General features: G+C 35.5%; 2 long non-coding RNA genes across 2 annotated transcripts; both read right to left on the reverse strand.

The window, feature by feature from the left end:
* Positions 1-2,426: 2,426 nt before the first annotated feature.
* LOC149620816 (uncharacterized) lies at positions 2,427-6,818 on the reverse strand. Its single transcript, XR_016375321.1, has 2 exons — positions 3,828-6,818; positions 2,427-3,734 (listed from the first exon to the last, which is right to left on the reverse strand). It is a non-coding gene; the product is annotated as an uncharacterized LOC149620816 (long non-coding RNA).
* Positions 6,819-9,336: 2,518 nt separating this feature from the next.
* On the reverse strand, positions 9,337-12,069 carry LOC149620817 (uncharacterized). Its single transcript, XR_016375318.1, has 2 exons — positions 11,153-12,069; positions 9,337-11,089 (listed from the first exon to the last, which is right to left on the reverse strand). It is a non-coding gene; the product is annotated as an uncharacterized LOC149620817 (long non-coding RNA).
* Between the last annotated feature and the right edge of the window lie 9,968 nt (positions 12,070-22,037).

Genomic DNA, 22,037 nt, shown 5'->3' on the forward strand with positions numbered 1-22,037 from the left:
GCTTTCATCATTTTTCTTATAACTTTAAAATAATTAACCTAGTATGATAATTAACTGGAATCTTTTAATTATCTGTTACATTGTTTAAAGTTACTTATTAATTTGTTATGTTAAAATTAGAAGATTTATGTAATTAAGTTTTCTGCCGATGAAGTCCAATCTTTGTCGTCTGGGGGGATGTAACCTCCCGTAATAATCAAGGGACCTCCTGGGTTTCCACTCCAGGGGTGTGCGGTTACATAGAGGATTAACACACACAGTTACCTCTGACCTTTCCCCGTACTATATAAGCATCGACTGCTTATCACTATTAAGTCAGTTCTTCTTTACTACTAAGACGTAGTAGTATGCTCGAGCATAGGGCGTCTTCGCCCAAGTATTGGACTTCATCATTAAATAGTAATTATGTTTAAGTTCTTTAATTATATAATGCAAGTGGCATTTAATTATTATTTAATTAGTTAGTTTAATAAAGTATGATTGAATCTAAGGAAACGTGGTAGTTACTCTTAGTATTAGCCAAGGCTTTTATGGCCACGTGCAAATGGGGCGAGTTTATAAATCTCGTAAGCGTGGTTACAATTTAAAAACAATTTTATATATCTTAATTTAGTATAAAACAATTTTAGAACTAAAAATGGGGTTGAATGGACGCCCAGCCTGCCTGCCAGCCAGGGTCGGACCAATACTTTTCTGAATCTCTAAAACGCGCGAAAGTAAAAACTTAGTAAGGAAATAATTTATAATTAAAAATGTATTAACTATCCTCTATTATTTTTATCTGGACTAAATTACCCATTGAGTTGAGAAAATTACCACTAGAGTGGCCTTTCATCCGCCAGGATGTAATCCGATTAACTATATCACGCGCTTGTGACGCCAGCCTAGTGCAACCAAGGGAATTAAAAGAAAAGGCGGCAAATTTGACTGATTTAAAGAATACATGTATTTATACATTTCTTATCTAGGCTTCGAGATGGCGACACCATCGAGTGATAAACTTGGTAACTGTCCGTCCGTCCCAATGTTTTCAAAAGTGTCCCACGAACCGCAATAGGCAGGTTAACGCAAAGGCAACTCTAGTGGTAATTTTCCCAACTCAATGAAATTACCATTTGGACCAAAATTTTCCTAGTTCAGGGCTGCCAGATTCCGCGCCTAGAATGAAAAGTTTCACTAGTGCCACCGTGCGGAGAAAACGCGAAGCTTGATCTAGGGGAAACAAAAATGGCAGGCCGGAGGCCTGTAGCATCAGCGGCAGTGTATGTGACGTTTAAACTGATAATTCAGTGCCAAATGAAAATTAGTACTCGAAATTTAGCCGGGAGTGTGGCGCACTCCTGTAAGCGAAGCTTCTGGGCGGCAAAGTTTGAGGGAATAAGACACATGTCGGCGATCCTACCCTATAGGTGCCGACTGCCCCGTGTCCGCCGGAGGAGACTTGACCCCTACACCCCGTACGTCACCTCCCAAGTAAACCTCATTTCCTTCCCCTGCTTACACACATAATGAAACCTAAATAATCACATCCTTGCCGCGGTCCTCTGACCCACTTCGCATTGAAACCTCAAAAAAAAAAAATACTCGAAATTTCTTGCAATGGATGAACCACAATTTTCAGAAGAGAATATATTCAAAAATGGTAAGTGTTGAAAACCTAATCACCCTAATATTAACCAAATTAGTTATGTAAACTCTTAAGCCTTGGTCATAACATGAGTATAAAAATTGGTAATACTGTTTTCATTTTGTTTAGTACCTGTTGCTCTCTCTCTTGTCAAAATAGCTACGACTATTACACATATTTTCCAAAAGATCCTACTGAAAAAATTCGAAAAGCTCTTCAGTCAAACTTTAAGGCAAATTAATTCACACAGTTTGGAAATATAAACGAAAAAAACTCTTGTTGCTTTAAAAAAGTCTAATTTAAAAGTAACGAAGATTGGTTTTGAAGTCAACCCTTCTTATCCATTCTTGCGGTGTTCCCCTGACGGTCTAGTCAACGATAATTTGGTCGAAATGAAGTGTCCAGTCATTGGTGAAAAAGGAAACTTAGAAACAGTCCTCAAGAAAACTCCTTCCGTAATCAAGAAGGATGGAACATTTTCTTTGGAACCCAAACAAATGTATTATGGGCAAGTGCAACTTAGTTTGGCCCTTTTAGGACTTCAAAGTTGTCATTATGTAATTTATTCTAAACTGGAAGATGACTGTTTTGTTATTGATGTGCCTAAAGACCAAAAATTTATTAACAATCTTTTACCAAGATTACAAATTACTTTTTTTAATTACTACATTCCAAATTATTTGAAATGGAATAAAAAGGACAGAATGTAATGGCACAAATAAGGCTGAAGTGATATTTTTAAGTTCCTTAAAATGTGATAGAATCTTACAAATTTATAAAATAAAATTGTTTTACAAAATTTCAGGAGTCTTGGGTGCATCATTTATTTGCATTTTTTTTCAAGGGTTTTAACAAGCTTGGGAACTGCGTAAGAGTTAATTTAAAATGATTTGAGGTCTGAACTTTACTTATTCCAAACAAAGCTGATAGAGCGGTGAATGAAATGCCAAGTTTTAGTTACAAGAGTGTCAAAAATACCCTATCTCGAACATTCATTGAGATGCGGCTAGTTAACTCACTGTTAATATTTTTAACGATCGCATCAAATAGACCAGTACTTTGTAATCCTGTTAATGAAATTATAGAGGTGGCATTCAATATTCCATTAGAAGCATTAACATAACATGTATGATTTTCCAAGGTGTTGACCATAATGCATTAACAGGGTTGCCACGGAATATTCAAAACCAAATTCCCTGACTTTTCCAGGTTTTCCCTGACCTTTTTCTGAGATTTTCCTTGACCTTTTAGGCCGAAAGTGTAAATGTTTACAGCACGTTTTAAGTGCTTATAATTAAATAAAGTCTCTACATTTAAGTTTTCCAATGTATTTTTCACACCAAAATGATTAAGAAACATTTTCACCAAAATGATTAAGAAAAATTTTAACTATAAATAACAGTCTGAGAGATTTCTTTAGAGAGCATTAACTTTACAAAAACAATTCTAGACATTTTTTAGGATTGCTCCAGAGTTTTCTGTGTTAAGAGAGGATGAGAAGAAACTTTCATTACTCTTTCAATAAAGACATCCCCAGAAATTTTACCTACTAATATAAAATTCCCTGACTTTTCCCTGACCTTTTTTGCCTTATTTTCAAATTCCCTGACTTTTCCAGGTTCTCCCTGACCCGTGGCAACAGTGATTTATCATTGGTGTTTGGAGTGGTGCATTTGTCGGTCGTAGTTTCCTCGGTAGTTTGTTGAACAGCATCAATCCCCAATCTTTCAGCTAGAATTTCTGCGTCTGCTGGTTCATTTATTTCAGCTGTTTCACTTGCATGCACACTGTTAAAAAAATGGAACTGTTTGACACCTTTAGAGGTGTTTCCTAATGCATCCCCAGCAGCACCCCTATTGGTGTTTAAAAGCACCATTCGAGAGGATGTCAATACGCACCTTTGAAAACGGTGCGAAATAATACCTTCTCTGAAGGTGCTTTTTATATCCTGTGAGGTGTTTTAATCACTTTGAATAGCGGTGTATATTAATACCAGAAAAAGTGTTAATAAACCCTTTAAGAAAAGGTCTTTTTGAGACTAATTTGGTGTTTTTAAATTCCATTGACGTTGGTGCTTTTTAATTCTTGTTAGGTTTAAACCATCACCCTAAATAGAGGATTATAATTATACCAGAAAGGTGTCTATAGACTCTGTAAATGGTGTTTTTTGAAATTATTTTTTTCAAAATACATGAGTTACCATAGATTAGTCTTTCAAAATAGCTGCTCAAATCCAGTGAATTAAGGGTAAACGTTTTTTCTGTTGTAAGCCTTATTGAACCGTGTAAGAATTGATGCGTGTGAAATGGTTACGTTTAACCTTTACTGTATATCCTCAATAGTTCTATTTAAGGACCTGATTTACATCATTTAAATGTGTATTTAATTTTCGGCTCACTGTGAACCGTCAAGACCTCCTCAAAGACACACGAATTCAAGGAACCAATCCAAACAACGCTTACCAAAACATTTAGAAGAAACATTTAGTGAAACTAGGAGAGTTTAATTTCATGTTAACACTGTATATAAATGTAGTAAAGCTGAATTAAAAAGTAAACACCAAATTTGATATATTAATATAAAAGATCTTCTTGGAATATTGAAATGAAACAGAGCTTTATAGCTACAAAACTACTTAAAGAATTGTAATGCCAAAACATACTTAACATATTTTCATTTAATATTCTACAATAAGAATATGTTATGGTTTTGATAGATATAATTTTATCATACTCGTGATATGCGTGTAGTGTTTCGACTCAGATGCAATCTTCATTACTCGTTCTATATAAACTTTCACTTGTGTCGTTCCGAAGAAAGAAAATTATCTTAAATATTTAAATAAATATAAATGATATTAATTTTTTTAATCGTCAGTATTTTAGCTTAATTCTAGTTAAGTGGTTTTAAGAACGTTATTCATAAAATGATTTTAAACATAGCTATTGTTGACGTTTGACTTCTAGCGTAAACCGTTTTCACAATTTTTGGAAATTTAGGGTATATAAGGCGATTGATTCATAAATGATAGGAATAAGCGCTATTGCGTGAACCTTAATTTGGTCGAAGCCCTGCCATTGGGAGGCTGGTCGTTTCTCGTAACTTAAGCCGATCGCGCGTACATCTTAATCCCAACGATGATAATGGAGTAGAAGCCAATGTTTCAGATTGGCGTGTATGTGTTATACCATGAGTTAATAATATGTTATCTCCCTATAAGTTACTCAGGCAATTCATTATTATACTCCAGCGTTTTCTCCCGCGCCGCCGGCTTCCCAATTATATGCGACGCTCTGCGGCCGCCACGTGAACGAAAATCTTATTTACTCTTCTTTCCGGTTTTTCCCCGGAAGCGCGTGTAGTGGAAGCTAGCCAATGATATCGGAGCTATTTAAGCAGCCGAATATTTCGCTCAGTAGCCTCGGTTATGAAAACAGTTACGAGATCAGTGGATTGGATTTAGCTCAGTTGTGTATTTTTCTGGTTTCAAGTCACAATAACAACTCTTATCTTTAGCATTCTTTATCAATATCGGCAAATTCCATGGAGTTCCTGCATTTTTTTGTCTCAGTACTGACACAAACGCCATGATTTAATGTTAAATTGTTAAAACATAAACATTCACGACTAAAACACTCCCTCGGTGAAAAGCAGCCTACGACTCGAGGTCGAGGAACCGTGCGAGCGGGATTTTTTTTTTCGACTAGAGAGAGCGCAACATTCGGATTTTTTCCCGCGCGGGCGAAATGGGAAGAAATCGCTGGATACGTTACGCCTATGGAGCCTGAGTAACTTATAGGGAGCTAACATATTATTAACTCATGGTTATACACAGAAGACTATATGATGGTGTTGTCAGAAGACAATAAGTACAGATTAGCGTGTATGTGGTATATACCATTAGAAAAACAAGTGTGGAGATAGCGTAATGAAGTAGATTTTTTACCTCTTTCCGAGTGACTGGGCGTGTCTGTGTGTCTGTCTGTCACCGCGTTCGCAGTTGGCAAATCGAAGCAAACGTGTTCGTAATTTCCGGAACGCGTTCGCAGTATACAGAAATTCGGAAAATATTACTTCGTTGCAATATCCATCTCATTTAACGTCAATCATTAACTATCCGTTACACCTTCATCTGCTGTCTAACAACCAATTGTTTCACCCAATGCTAACCGGTATTTAATGGTTTCTAAAAACAACACCATGCACTAGTCTTTCGTTTACACCACATATGCCACACGTGAGACATGAGAAACGTCTAGCCTCCTAATGGCAGAGCTTCCACCAAAGGTTGACGCAATTGCGCATTTCTTATCTCTTAGTGTGAATCAATCACCTTATATACCCAAAATTTACAAAAGTTCTGATATAGGTGTTTCCTAGAAGTATAACTTTATATATAGCTATGTTTAAAATTATTTTAGGAATTAAATTTCTTAAACCGACCTAACTATAATTAACGTAAACTACTGTCAATTAAAATAATTCATATTACTTATATTTATTTAATTATTTAAGATAAACTTCTTTCTTTGGAATGACAAAAAACAGAGTTTATTTAGAACGAGTAATGAAGATTGCATCTGAATCGAGACACAACACGCATATCAAAGTTAATATAAAGCGAGTAGGATGATAAGATCTCTTACAAAACGATAACATTTACTTTTTGCAGAATATTAAATGGAAATATTTTAAATACTTTTCGGCATTACGATTCTTTTAGTAGTTGTGTAGCTATAAAGCTTTGTTTCATCTCAGACACACAGATACGTCCAGTGTAATACCTCTCCGTGACGTCATCGTCACTCGGAGAGAGAAAAACCTGTGTCAAGGGGAAATTCAAGTGATAATATTATTAATTACTCTAATTCCAAGACATTCCAGCATATTGAACTCTTCGAGAATTATTTTCCAATGATTGAAAAATCAAAATAAGTATAAATTCCTTCAAATATTAGAATAAGCTAGTCCCAAGAAATGTTAAATAATTAAGATTTTTAAAATCTTTGGGTTATTTTTAGGATGCTTAACTATGCAGGTAGAATTAGTAGATTATTTCCCTCTAAGCTCATATCAATAACCTTTCACTTAAAAAAAACCCCATATCAGCTAAAAATGTGTAAAGTTAAGCCCAAAGGTGCTTATTCGCACCATTCGAACAGATTAATATTAAAAACACTACTTCCGTCTAAAAAACAATTTAATAAGGGTCAATTAACACCTAAAGGTGTGTCTACATACCAGTGAATCACCATTTCCTTAAAAAATACCTTAAAAGAGTCAACTAGCACCTTTTTACGGAGAAAACACCATCTCAGTTAAAAAACACTCCAAAAAGAGTGTATAAACACCTCAAGGTATTTTCGAACACCCATGAAACACCTTTTTTTCTAACAGTGCAAAGTTGGAGATTGTGAGAGCTGATTCCTTTTTTTCAGTCTTTCCAATCTCCCATTTGCCTTGAACTTTTGTTGATCATGTTTCCTTAACTGGAGTTTTTGGAAGGAACAGCCAAAGGCCCAAGTCTGGGAGGGTAACTTAACTCATCTACAATTATAACTCTTATTATAATTGGTTTTAAATTAATATTATACGCTTAAAACATACCTGACTGTTCATATTTCGGTTGAGGGCGGTAATCCTCTTCTTTAAAATTAAGGGAGCAGACAACCATGGACTTGGTGTGTGGTTTACCCATTTTTAAAGCTATATCCCATTGTTTCGACAATTTAACGTCGCATGGAAATTGGCATTATTTTTACACCCATACACGCTGCAGTATTTAACTATTGTTTAATTACGTTTAAATAAACAGCAAAACTGACAAAAACTAGCCAAATTATCGTTGAGCAGATATTTGAGTTGTTGATTTAATTTTATAATTATCTTTGAGCAATTCAATTTAATTAACTTTAATTAAACCATGAGTATGTTGATTGCGTTTGTCATTAATGGTATCGCCGGAATAAAGTTACATTTAAACACCTGATTAAACTATCTAATCATCGATCATCAGACCTTACAATAGGCAGACAACAAACTAGACGAAGTTTGCATTCTATTTATGACATCTCATGTTGCCCTCTATTGATTATCTCTCAACAACTATCGTTAAATTTATTACTTAAATAATATAATTTTTTTAAATTATAATAATCATATTAGCTAATTATAATTATTTAACTTTAAATGAGTATGTTTCATAGATTTAAATAATATTGCTAAATTAAAAAATTGGGGCGCGCTACGCTCCCCGCCACCTTAAAGCCAAACAGCTCTCTCTCTCCATAGCCCTCTCTCTCTCGTCTCCAGCTAAAGCCACGCAGAAAGTGGCGGGAGGGGGGGTCCATATCCTTCTACAATACGTCTCTCTTCTTTTCCCTATAATTTAACTCGCTTTATATTACAAGCAAGCGTGGCTTCGTGGTAGCAAGCGCGGGCGCCTTCACTGGCGTCTCGTATGGATTGGGACATCGCAGGTTCGAGGCCCGGCACCGAAAGAAAAATAATTTCAATTGAAATTAAATACGTTACGCCACCTATGAGGTGTAACGTGAACTACGGATGAATATCGAGTTGAAAATTCGCGGGAAATTTAAAATTCGAAATATTCATTTATGTCAAAATTCATCAGGTCACAACATTTCCAGTCACAACATATCCAGCCAGCCGTCCAGCCAACAGAGATCGGAACAATACGTTTTCCACTCTAAAGAGTGGCAAAACGTAATAAACGAAAAAACACTTGTTGCTTTAAAAAAAAAAAGTCTAATTTAAAAGTACCGAAGATTGGTTTTGAAGTCAACCCTTCTTATCCAATCCCCTGACGGTTTAGTCAACAGGGCCGGATTAAGGGGGGCAGAGGGGGCACCTGCCCCCGGGCGCCAGCAAAATAGGGGCGCCCAAGATGTCTGGTGATACCCAAATCTGAGCGATTGTTTTATTAAATTTTCGAAAAAACTCAAAAACATGACGTTAGTTTTGAATGATTACGGGACTGTTTTTCGTTTTTAAATAGGTATATTAGCTATCGAGACCAGTTTATTACACCAAATTAGTTGGGAGGAGACGATAAATAGATTTTCCGTGTCTAAATCTAGAAAAGCCTATTCAAAGACATAAGCAGGGCTGATACTAAGTCACTTTTTTCAAATTCGGTTACTAAAAGTCACTTTTCCAAAAATTAGTTACTATTTGTCACTTTTTTTGGATTTTTGAGTCTTTCGGTGTTATTTATCTTCTCGTCCACAAGGTTAAACGTAATATATTTGACTGTATGACGGTTTAAACGCAAAAACAGCGAGATTACAGTTGATCAAACCCAAAAAATTGTGGAGCTCGCTTCGCTCGCTCATCAAATATTTAACTTAATATTTATAATCAATCCAATTCAAATGAATGTTTTAGTTTTGATTTAAAACGACATCAATTACTTTGCATTCTGAGCTGTACTCCAAAATGGTTTAATTCAATTTTGCCGTAGAAATTTTATGATTGGACCTTTCCTTTGACTGGAAATATCTAAGCCCATAGATTGGGCTTAATTACGGCACCGACCTTTAAAATATCTTTAACTACTGAAAATAATTATGAAAATCAATCATGTCTGAACACATTTCATTTAAAGTGCCCTTATTTTATAGCATAATTTGCCCTTATTTAGTCACTTTTTGCTTACAATTTTTAAATTAATTAGTCACTTATTCAACTAAAATTGAGCGTATGAGTGAGTATCAGCCATGCATAGGGATACTTTTCACTTAACAAAATTACAATAGGGAGCTAACAGCTGGCTAGGGGGAAGAGATAGTCTGACGTCACGCAGCCGCCCTCTGGTTGGCATTTTTGCGCGTAGAATACTGTTTCCAACCGTTAGGGGGGATGAAACTCCAGTAAGAGATAGAAGGGTGTGACGTTTCAGGGTCAGAACTGTTAGCTCCCTATATTTCTAATAAAAACAAAATTGTTAAAATTTCTAGCTGGTTTTTATAAATTATGGGGCCAAGGGAGGGGGCGCCCATCGAGCCACTGCCCCCGGGCAAAAATCTTCTTAATCCGGCCCTGTTAGTCAACGATAATTTGGTCGAAATGAAGTGTCCAGTCATTGGTGAAAAAGGAAACTTAGAAACAGTCCTCAAGAAAACTCCTTACGTAATCAATAAGGACGGAACATTTTCTTTGAAACCCAAACAAATGTATTTAGGACTTCAAAGTTGTCATTTTGCAATTTATTCTAAACTGGAAGATGATTGTTTTGTAATAATAGATGTGCCTAAAGACCAAAAATTTATTAACAATCTTTTACCAAGATTACAAATTACTTTTTTTAATTACTACATTCCAAATTATTTGAAATGGAATAAAAAGGACAGAATGTAATGGCGCAAATAAGGCTGAAGTGATATTTTTAAGTTCCTTTAAAATGTGATAGAATATTACAAATTTATTAAATAAAATTGTTTTACAAAATTTCAGGAGTCTTGGGTGCATTATTTATTTGCATTTACTGTTAATATTTTTGATGATCGCATCAAATAGACCAGTACTTTGTAATCCTGTTAATGAAATTATAGAGGTGGCATTCAATATTCCATTAGAAGCATTAACATAACATGTATGATTTTCCAAGGTGTTGACCATAATGCATTTACAGGGTTGCCACGGAATATTCAAAACCAAATTCCCTGACTTTTCCAGGTTTTCCCTGACCTTTTTCTGAGACTTTCACTGACCTTTTAGGCCGAAAGTGTAAATGTTTACAGCTCGTTTTAAGTGCTTATAATTAAATAAAGTCTCTACATTTAAGTTTTCCAATGTATTTTTCACACCAAAATGATTAAGAAACATTTTCACCAAAATGATTAAGAAACATTTTAACTATAAATAACAGTCTGAGAGATTTCTTTAGAGAGCATTAACTTTACAAAAACAATTTTAGACATTTTTTAGGATTGCTCTAGAGTTTTCTGTGTTAAGAGAGGATGAGAAGAAACTTTCATTACTCTTTCAATAAAGACTTATCCCCAGAAATTTTACCTACTAAAATAAAATTACCTGACTTTTCCCTGACTTTGCTGAAAATTTTCAAATTCCCTGACTTTTCCCTGACCTTTTTGGCCCATTTTCAAATTCCCTGACTTTTCCAGGTTCTCTCTGACCCGCGGCAACCCTGATTTATCATTGGGGTTTGGAGTGGTGCATTTGTCGGTCGTAGTTTCCTCGGTAGTTTGTTGAACAACATCAATCCCCAATCTTTCAGCTAGAATTTCTGCGTCTGCTGGTCCAGTTATTTCAGCTGTTTCACTTGCATGCAAAGTTGGAGATTGTGAGAGCTGATTCCTTTTTTTTCAGTCTTTCCAACCTCCCATTAGCTTTGAACTTTTGTTGATCATGTTTCCTTAACGGGAGTTTTTTTGGAAGGAACAGCCAAAGGTCCAAGTCTGGGAGGGTAACTTAACTTATCTACAATAATAACTCTTATTATAATTGGTTTTAAATTAATATTATACGCGCCTTAAAACATACCTGACTGTTCATATTTCGGTTGAGGGCGGTAATCCTCTTCTTTAAAATGAAGGGAGCAGACAACCATGGACTTGGTGCGTGGTTTACCCATTTTTAAAGCTATATCCCATTGCTTCGACAATTTAACGTCGCGTGGAAATTGGTGAAAGCGGACACCACTCATTGTGGCATTATTTTTACACCCATACACGCTGCAGTATTTAACCATTGTTTAATTACGTTTAAATAAACAGCAAAACTGACAAAAACTAGCCTAATTATCGTTGAGCAGATAGTAGAGTTGTTGATTTAATTTTATCATTATCTTTGAGCAATTCAATTTAGTTAACTTTGATTAAACCATGAATATGTTGATTGCGTTTGTCATTAATGGTATCGCCGGAATTAAGTTACATTTAAACACCTGATTAAACTAATCATCGATCATCCACCTTGCAATAGGCAGACAACAAACTAGACGGAGTTCGCAGTCTATTTATGACATCTCATGTTGCCCTCTATTGAATCTCTCAACAACTATCGTTAAGTTTATTACTTAAATAATATAATTTTTTTTAATTATAATAATCATGTTAGCTAATTATAATTATTTAACTTTAAATGAGTATGTTTCATAGATTTAAATTATATCGCTAAATTAAAAAATTGAACAACAGCCAAACAGCTCTCTCTCTCTCCATAGCCCTCTCTCTCTCGTCTCCCGCTAAAGCCACGAGTGGCGGGTCCATATCCTTCTACCCTCGCTTCTACCTCTCTCTCTTCTCTTCTCTATAATTTAACTCGCTTTATATTACAAGCAAGCGTGGCTTCGTGGTAGCACGCGCGGGCTCCTTCACTGGCGTCTCGTATGGATCAGGACGTTGTAGGTTCGAGGCCCGACACCGACAAAAAAATAATTTCAATTGAAATTAAATACGTTACGCCATCTATGAGGTGTAACGTGAACTACGGGTGTATTTCGAGTCGAAAATTTGCGGGAAATTTAAAATTCGAAATGTTTATTTATGACAAAATTTATCAGGTCACAACATATCCAGTCACAACATATCCAGCCAGCCGACCAGCCAACAGAGGGCGGAACAACCGTTTTTCCTGCTCTAAAGAGCGGCAAAACGAAAAAAACGAAAACCACAGAGAAAAGCACCAAAGAGAAAATATTGGAAAGTAACAGATAAAAATCAGTATCATCCAAAAACCTAGAGTTTTGTAGAATTGACCACCTACTTAGAGCAAATAAGAGATCAAAAAAGAGATAAGTAGGGGCACCAGAGATCCTGGATGCTCGGGAACCCTCTCATACTGCACACAAAAACCTTTGGTGTAAAAGAGTAAAAAAGAGTTAGATGCTCTTCGAATGTCAAAGAGTAAAGACGCTCTTGAATGTTGTAAAGATTCAAAATAAATTTTCGTTTTTCGTTTTCTGTTAAGCGAGAGTAACAATTTAATCCAAAGCGCCCAACCAGAGTCAGAGTTTTTAGCGATTCAGAATGAGAGTTTTTTAGAGAATTAGAGCCAGAGTTCAGAGTAGACTAATTTCAATAAATAACTAGCTCTTACCCGCGGCGTCGCTCGCGTGTAATAAGAACATCCATCAAAATGATATAAAGAATGGGTAGATTTTACCAGAAGTGAGATGAGACTAGAAGTGAAGGGCTCTAGCATTGGTAGTAGATCCTGGCACTAGTGAACAGATTTGAGGATTTTATGCCGCTTCCATCGCGCCTACAATAGAGAGAAAAAAATTGGTCGAGTTCCAAAAACATTTCTTACCCCCTTCCCCTCAACCTAAAGCGGGGGAACACGGACGCGGCTCCTTGATTCTAGTTCGGCCGTCTACCGCCGCGAGCGTCTCACGTTTTGGAGGGAAAACTCAGAAACCGCTACCAGAGGGCCAACCGTTGGTGTGTTATCAAGAATATTCACTAATGCCGAGTGAAGAATTTGGTTAGCTCAGTACTTCTAGTCTCATCTCACTTCTGATTTTACTGATGACTAATATTTTTGTAGCACCCTAGAAGCGAAGGAACTCGACGTTGCCCGTCAGCCCGTCGGGAAATTTTTATTACTTTTCATGCGGACATTATTCCATAAAGAAGGGTTTTTAAACTAATGGCCGCCATTTAAAAAGATGACAACAAATCGAACCCAAAAGACTATTCAGCCCGTCTATAGGTTAATGAAAACCAGTGTACTAAATATTTGTGAAATCGGTTGAATCGCGAGGACTTTGTTGCGTAGAGAAGATTTGTTACAATTCGGGATGCCATTTATTAAGATGGCAACGGATTGGAAAAATCTTTCTTAGTACCCTAGTACGCGCCTACTACTTATGAGTAACGTTCCCGCAAATTTTCAGCCTTCTAGGGCAAGCGGTTTGGGCTGGGCGTTAATTATCAGTCAGTCAGTCAGTCAGGGCTTTGAAAGAAGGTTTGGTTTGGATTGGTTTGGTTAGGATAGGTTAGGTTTGGTTGGGTTTGGTTGTGTTAGGTTAGGTTTGGATCAGGGTTGCAAGTTTTTTCCAGAGGTGGAAAAACCGCGTTTTTAACCTGGTTAAAACCGGGTGGCAAATAGGAATTTTTCCGTGCGGTTTCAACCAGGTTAAAACCGGTGGCAAAAACATTTTTCCGCAGTTTTTTCCACTTTTTAAGGGTTTTTCCTGGTTTCTGTATTTGACTAATTATTCGTTAAATATTCGAGAAAAACTTGGAAAACTCGAATCTAAATTAATATAAATAAATTAATATCAGTTTTCATTATGCCTTAAATTTACTAGCCTTGGGTTCAAGTGCCACCACTCTATTGCGTGAGAAAATTCAGGTCTTATTCCACAAGCTTTTTATTGGCCATACATATAACCAACCAAATATATGTCCATATAGCTCAACCTCGCTAGAAAAAATGTTTTTCTATTCTGTATTTTATTAATGGGAAACCTTGAAATAGGTTAAAGAGTCAAACCGCTTCTAATTTTGTCCTGCTGACAATTGCTCATAGAAAGACATCTGGCAAATTTGAATACTATAAATTTAATAACCATCTCAAATTTAAAAATTAAAAATACTATTGTTATTTTTCTAACATAACATTAACAAACATGAAAATAAACTTAAAACTCGCTAGTTTACCACTTTGTAACCATGAATTCAGTTGTTGCCGGTTTTTTTCCACGTGTCTTGGCAAAAACTAGTTTTTCCAGGTTTTTTGCCAACCCTTGGTTTGGTTGGGTTGGGTTGGATTTGGTTTGCCAGGGTTAAATTTGGCTGGGTGAAGTAGATGCTGAAGGGTGATAATTTTTTTATAACGAGACTTTCACATCCAGAGACCAATTTGTCCCGAGACCCAATTGTTCCGGGACCAATTTGTCCCAAGACCAAATCGGCGAGACCCAATTGTTCCGGGACCAATTTGTCCCAAGACCAAATCGGCGAGACCAAATGGGCGAGTACGAATGGACGAGACCATAATGGCGAGACCAAATTGTCACGGACCGAGTAAGATGGTAAAATACGTATTTTCATGCAATGAAAATTTTTAAAGCTGGAACGAGCAAGCCCTGGTGGATTTACGTGCCATGATTGACTACGTCCTTGAAGTTACAGGCCACTCAAGTATATCTTTGGTTGCTCATTCTCTGAGCAATGGTTACACGCTAGCCCTTCTGTCAACTATGCAGAACTATAATTCAAAGGTTTATGCCATATTTGCAAAACTGAACAGGTTTGGCAAGACCAAACGCCAATATATCTTTGATCTCAGTTAAACACGTTCATCTTGCTATAACCTTACACGACTCGAGGATTAAGCTAATGTTCATTTACATAATCGTTCAAAAATATCATAAAATATAGCCTAGGAATGAATAGATATTGATAAAAAGGCAGTAATGACGCCGAAATCCCTTCCTGTCTATGCTTAAATACGTGTCTCGTGAGGATTTTTTTAAACAATTAAGCCAAATGACAATAGCTTATCCCTCATTTGGAAGGTTAGACATATTTATTATAGTTAACAATTTGTAATTTATAATACACAGATTCGAGTATTGGTTGGTTTGGCACCCGGCGTTAAAGTACGACATGTTTCGAACCCGTTAACCATAATCTACCAGACAGCTGACCTCTTTCTAGTAAGGCTTTTACAAAAAATAATTTCCCCAAACGTCAAGTATTTCAGTATTGATAATTATCTCATCTCTAGTATTGTGCAAATATAACTTGGTACAATCTTAAATTATTATCTTATTGACATTGAATTGGATGAACTGTGCTCTACTAATAACAGTTCTTATCATGAACTCTTATTCAGAATGCACATGCAAATCTTTAGTAGTTAATAAAATGGGAAAGATAAACGTACTCTGACATCTAGATGAAACTAAAAGAACCATGTTAAAATTATGGCAATTATTTTCACTTTAATTCAGATTATTTGATATCAGCACAGTTTTCCAGACATATGTCATAGTAGAGTTTCCCAAATCTTTGATCGGCCCGGACCAAAAGATATATAAAGCAATCATGCATGATGGATGATATGGTGTATATAAATTCTTAACAAAAGATTAAGCATTAAACTTACAAGGCCTAGTATAATATTATTTTTATTCATTGTAAGTTGCAAAAATATTTCTTTGTTTAAAGATTTTGCAAAATGAAATCATCGATTAGTTTTTCCAGAACAAATTCTTCTAGTATTTCATTGTAACAATGAAGTATTGCTAGGTGGTTTAGTCAGTTTTGGTGCATTGTTGACTGCAAATATGATTTTTGACGGCGTAGCATGCTAAATGATCGTTCAGCTGCGGCTGTAGCTGGAACATTGTAAAATAATCTTGTAATGTCACAAATTCCGTTAGAGTTGTCACTACACCTTCATCACTGAGAAGAAACGCGTTAATTTCACTAAAATTACTCAACTGTTTCTTGCGAGTTTTGCAAATGTCTGAAAACATTTTTAAGTGTTTAAATTTAAAGCCCCTAGAAATATGTTTTCCACTACTTTTTATAAGTCGCTAAGGTCAGTAGTGCTGTCACATAAAACAGACGATTTAATGGAATCAATCACAACCTTTTCTAAGTTACGCAACTTTTTAAAACATTCGCTGTTTTTATATCTCTCATCTATTGTGCCAATTACAGTGTCAGCTACTTCGAAGAACTTTTTTTTGGTAATTTTCTTTGGGCGTATTAAATACACGAGGGTCAGGATCAGTATCTAGTTTTCGAGGAACACTGCGGGTGCGTGCTAAAGTAGGTGCTTCCAAACCAAAATTTTATGCTTCGTGTTCAAAATTTTCCTATAAATTTTCGAAAAATTCATCTCTGCGACGAGTGTTTCTTCAACTGATCTCAGGGATATTTGAGAACTTCATACTGCCTCTAATGCATAAGGAGGGTTTTTTGATTGGCCGTAACTTTTTTCGTATTGTGTTTGCTGCTTTGAAATTTTGACAGTGAAATAAAATTCGGGCTCTAATTTTGTGGTTAAAATGTCAAAGAGATCCATCTAATAGTTAATTCTATAATGAATAAAGTTGCTAAGGGTGGTTTTAGAGTCCATAAAATGAATCCGACATTTGGTGAAAAATACTATATTTTTCCATAGACATAACATGGGAATTTTATAGAAAGTGGGGGTTGACCCCGCAAGGATATAAGGAAAACTATTCATTCGATACGTGTGGGAACTATCTTAAATGAAAGAGAACAGTTCAATGTAGCGCCTTTTCTTAGTTTCACTATGATCAATTAAGTTTAAGTATTGATTTTTATCATTATAAACACATACTTCTAGTTACGTTGTTTTGGGTATTGGACTTACGGCGTTTTTGTCGTGATTCACGCCGCTAGAGGGAGATTAAGCAATAAAAACATGGCGTTTGAGCTCTCGGTTAAAACCAAAATTTTGGAATTGTAATTAAACTGGAGGCTAATTAGGTCTGATTTTTTATTATTTCACCAGTTATTAAGCAATTTCGCTTAGCCTCGGTCAATAGTGTATATGTTGATGTTATAGCCAACTAGGACTGTTCACTTGACTGAAGGATCAGATATAAATGTTTCTTTTTAATTGAAACTTAAAGGCATGCTTAAGAAAAAACAACTTTCCATTACCGTTTTCCGTTGAAATAACTTATATTACTGGTAATTAATTTCAAAAATTTACTTATCTCGGCTTTTCGACCACAATTCCATTTCCCGAAAACATTTTATCATTACATTAATTACTTTTGGGAGATAACGTGCCAAAAGGCGCTATAAAAAAAATAAAAAACTGTAATAGCGGTATGTTTAGCCATGACAACAACCTTTTAAAAGTTAAAAGCACCATATAACCCTTTCGAGAGTAACAGGACCTGAACAAACTAGCCCTTAACCCGCTACTAGTACGAACAGGGAGAATTGATGTAAGCTAGAGTTGAAATATCATCATGTGCGACCTGTGGCACTGAAACTCTCCCAGTGTACCTTGTGATGCTTGATCTTAACGCTGAGGATGCTGGGAGGACTTTGGTGCCAGAAGTAGCCCACTCGATCACGCGCGCTTAACGACACAAGCAGCTTTCGTCCGTGAGCATGGATCGAGTGGGCTGTGGTCCAAGAGAGGAGAACATATTTTTTCGCTGTTATCTATTTCCACGAACTAATCGTTCACGCCAAATCAATCTTTCAAGGTAGAGCCGCCTCCTCACTTGAATTTTTCATCATAAATTATGATTTGAACGAACAAAATACCAAATTACTATTTTCACTACCATCTCCCACTGCTAACTTGAAGAAAACTTTCTTCTCATTTTGCTGCTCATTACCGGGGTCATTCCCTTGACTTTCAATTCGTTACAACTAGTATCAAGAGTTTATTTATTACAAACCAAAATTTAAAAAAATTGGATTCTTTTTCCTTTTGTGCTACTTAGAATTTACAACTGTTTATGACGTTGTGCCGTGCCATATCAAATAGTCTCTCACCATTGTTAGAAACTAGAGAGAGAAATTGGGGAGTTACACTGATCATGCCCTGAACTATGAGAAAGAACAGTAAGACGGTTGACTAAAGTTCACTTGATATTACATCATTTTGCAAAACCACGAGTAAAAATCTTACTGTCCCTATTGAATTTACCGCCATTGGTTTTAAAATAATTAAAAAGTTCCACTGCGAAACGTGCCGGGCACGAATGTTGATGTAACGTCTTTAGGAACCTTTTAAAACGTAATTCCATACACGTACTCTCTCAAAAGAAATTAATGTAAGTAGGGTATAAGTACCGATTTCGCAGATCCTCCAGCCTGGAGGATCTGGTTGTGACCATATTGTTTTTTTTGCACTGCTCAAAGCGGGGGATAGATAAGAAATTTTCGAAAATATTTCGGGGTTTGTAATATGTCCGACTCATCTTGTTTGATTCCGAAGCTCCTCGAAAGCCGGGGAAAGACGATAAGATAAGACAAACCCTATACGCAGTGTGCACGAATTCGAATCACGCGGTGGAATTTAATATGGTCTTGTGCGTCTTGTTTATCGAACTGATAAACGCGTAGATATTATTATTTTACTCCGAGCGAGTTTTGACTCTTGTTATTCGTAGATAAGATAAGGGAGAAAGTCTAGCTTATGAGAAAATTCTAGAAGTTCCATACTACGCGATTAATTTTAAACCATATGGTACAAAAAACTCGTAAGAAATATTTGAATTTTGTAAGTTTAATTACCACGGAATATCGCGGAATAAGTGACATTCAACGTTCAACGACATTTCAACATCTAAAAAGGTAATGCTTGAATTTGTTTTTTGGGGAGGACGTTATTCAGTTTTTGTTTATACTCAATTTGACTGAAACAAAGAACTTATTTGGTGCTAGTATACTTACAGAATAAAATCAAAGTTTCGAGATTGAAAGAAGTTGAATGGAGTTAATTAATCCAGCGTAATTAGACGCGTAATAAAGTGATTGAGAAATATGGTTTTCTCGTATATTTATTTTCGAGTGTTTTGTTTTAAGATGAGTAAGGCGGATGAAGCAGGGAGCGCATTCCCGGTGAATGTATGGTCTTTCTCCTCTTTATTCGGGAAACACCTACAATATTTAACATATCATTGAGTGGTGGAATTGTGGAAGACCAAAAACCCGTGTTAAAATCTCGTTGAAATAATATGAGTGGGGGTTCTATACCAAAAGTGGCGGGCTTAAGCTAAAACAGCATTGACGGATTCTTACCGTGTTTATTGATAAGATGGCGCGATTCCAAAGACGAAGAAAAAATTTCGTTTCAATGTGGTGGTGTGCTTCGGATAAACAAAAACTACTTAACACGTTTCTTTGATATGGCAATGTATAGGGAATTCATATTACGAATTAGATATATTGTACTTCAAGTAAATGAAATTATGTAAGTACTTATTATGCAACTTATTGGACTTCAAAAAGATAAGACAAGAAACTGCATCCCATCTAACACGGAAATGTACATCTGCTTTAACTGCGATTCTCTAAGTTTTTTAGATACTATCCGGTTTTTCCCAGATAGTCTAGAAACCCTAGTTGTTAACGTAGCTAACAAAGGATTCAATCACTTACGATCTTGAAACAAATATTACCAACAAGAACAATTTAAATTACTATTAAGGAAACAAGCCTATCCCTACGTTTATACGGATAGTTTCGACAGATTCAACGAAACGGAGTTACCTCCCAAAGAAGTTTTCTATAGTACACTAACCGAAGAAACTATAACTGATTAAAGTTATAAGAATGCGTAAGTAGTTTGGAAGAGATTCAATACTAAAAATCTAGGCGAGTTTCACGATCTAGGCCTATTTGTGACAGTATGTTCACTCCAGTTTGCAGACGCCTTTGAGAATTTAAGAGATATGTGCATGGAATAATATGGTTTAGATCCAGCTCACGCGTTTACCAGTCCCGGATTTACTTTGGAAGCCGCTCTGCGCATTACTAAAGTCGAAATGGACTTATTTCTAGAGCCTGATATACGCCTTTTTATTGAGAAGGGAATTCGAGGTGGTGTTAGTGTGATAAGCCCCTGCCTTCTAGAAGTTTACAATATTTCATAATGAACACTTCCAAGTTCAGGTCAAACATTTCTTAGTTCGGTTCAAACATTTCTTAGTGCGGTTCAAACATTTCTTAGTTCGGTTCAAACATTTCTTGGTTCGGTTCAAACATTACTTAGTTCGGTTCAAACATTTCTTAGTTCGGTTCAAACATTTCTTAGTTCGGTTCAAACATTTCTTAGTTCGGTTCAAACATTTCTTAGTTCGGTTCAAACATTTCTTAGTTCGGTTCCAACATTTCTTAGTTCGGTTCAAACATTTCTTAGTTCGGTTCAAACATTTCTTAGTTCGGTTCAAACATTTCTTTTTTCTATTCAAATATTTCTTAGTTCTGTTCTAACGTTTCTTAGATCTGTTCAAACGTTTCTTAGATCTGTTCAAACGTTTCTTATTTTTGTTAATATATTTTGTATTTCTGTTCAAACATTTCTTATTTATGTTCAAACATTTCGTATTTCTGTTCAAACATATCTTATTTATGTTCAAACATTTCTTATTTTTGTTTAAATTTTCACTATTTCTGTTCAAACTTCCCCATTCCTGTTAAAATGTTTTCTCTATTTCTGTTCAAACTTCCCCATTTCTGTTAAATTTTTCCCTTTTTTCAGACATTTCTGATTTCTGTTGAAACCTTTGTTATTTCTGCTGAAACGTTTTTTATTACTGTTCAAACATTTCTTATTTTGTTTCAAGTTTATTTATTTTTTTCTCGCGAGCTTTTCATTTTTCTGTTCTAATTTTCATTATTTCTGTTCAAACTTTTCCTATGTCGGTACAATAATTTCTTTTTTATGTTAAAAATTTAATTATTTCTCATCGAAAATTTCATATTTTTCTTCAAACTTGACCTTATTACTGTTCGAACTGTTGTTATTATTTTTGAAATATTTCTTATTACAGTTCGAACTTTTGAAACTTTTTTTCATATTTTTGTTCAAATTACTATTCCTTATTACTGCTCAAACATTTGGCAATATTCTTCAAACTTTTGTTATTATTGCTCAAACTTTTATTATTTCTTTCGGAACTTATCTTAATGACTGTTCGGAGGTTTGTCCTTTCTGTTCAAACGTTTTTCTTTCAGTTGAAACGTTTCTCTTTTTGAGCAAACGTTTCTCGTTTCTGTGCAAACGTTTCATACTACTGTTCAATCGTTTCATACTACTGTTCAAACGTTTCATACTACTGTTCAAACGTTTCATACTACTGTTCAAACGTTTCATACTACTGTTCAAACGTTTCATACTACTGTTCAAACGTTTCATACTACTGTTCAAACGTTTCATACTACTGTTCAAACGTTTCATACTACTGTTCAAACGTTTCATACTACTGTTCAAACGTTTCATACTGCTGTTCAAACGTTTCATACTGCTGTTCAAACTTTTCATACTGCTGTTCAAACGTTTCATACTGCTGTTCAAACGTTTCATACTACTGTTCAAACGTTTCATACTACTGTTCAAACGTTTCATACTACTGTTCAAACGTTTCATACTACTGTTCAAACGTTTCATACTACTGTTCAAACGTTTCATACTACTGTTCAAACGTTTCATACTACTGTTCAAACGTTTCATACTACTGTTCAAACGTTTCATACTACTGTTCAAACGTTTCATACTACTGTTCAAACGTTTCATACTACTGTTCAAACGTTTCATACTACTGTTCAAACGTTTCATACTACTGTTCAAACGTTTCATACTACTGTTCAAACGTTTCATACTACTGTTCAAACGTTTCATACTACTGTTCAAACGTTTCATACTACTGTTCAAACGTTTCATACTACTGTTCAAACGTTTCATA

Source organism: Phalangium opilio, unplaced genomic scaffold, assembly GCF_054372755.1.
Source record: "Phalangium opilio isolate 3A_F unplaced genomic scaffold, DU_Popi_V2 ptg000209l_1, whole genome shotgun sequence".
In the NCBI taxonomy this organism is placed as follows: Eukaryota; Metazoa; Arthropoda; class Arachnida; order Opiliones; family Phalangiidae; genus Phalangium; species Phalangium opilio.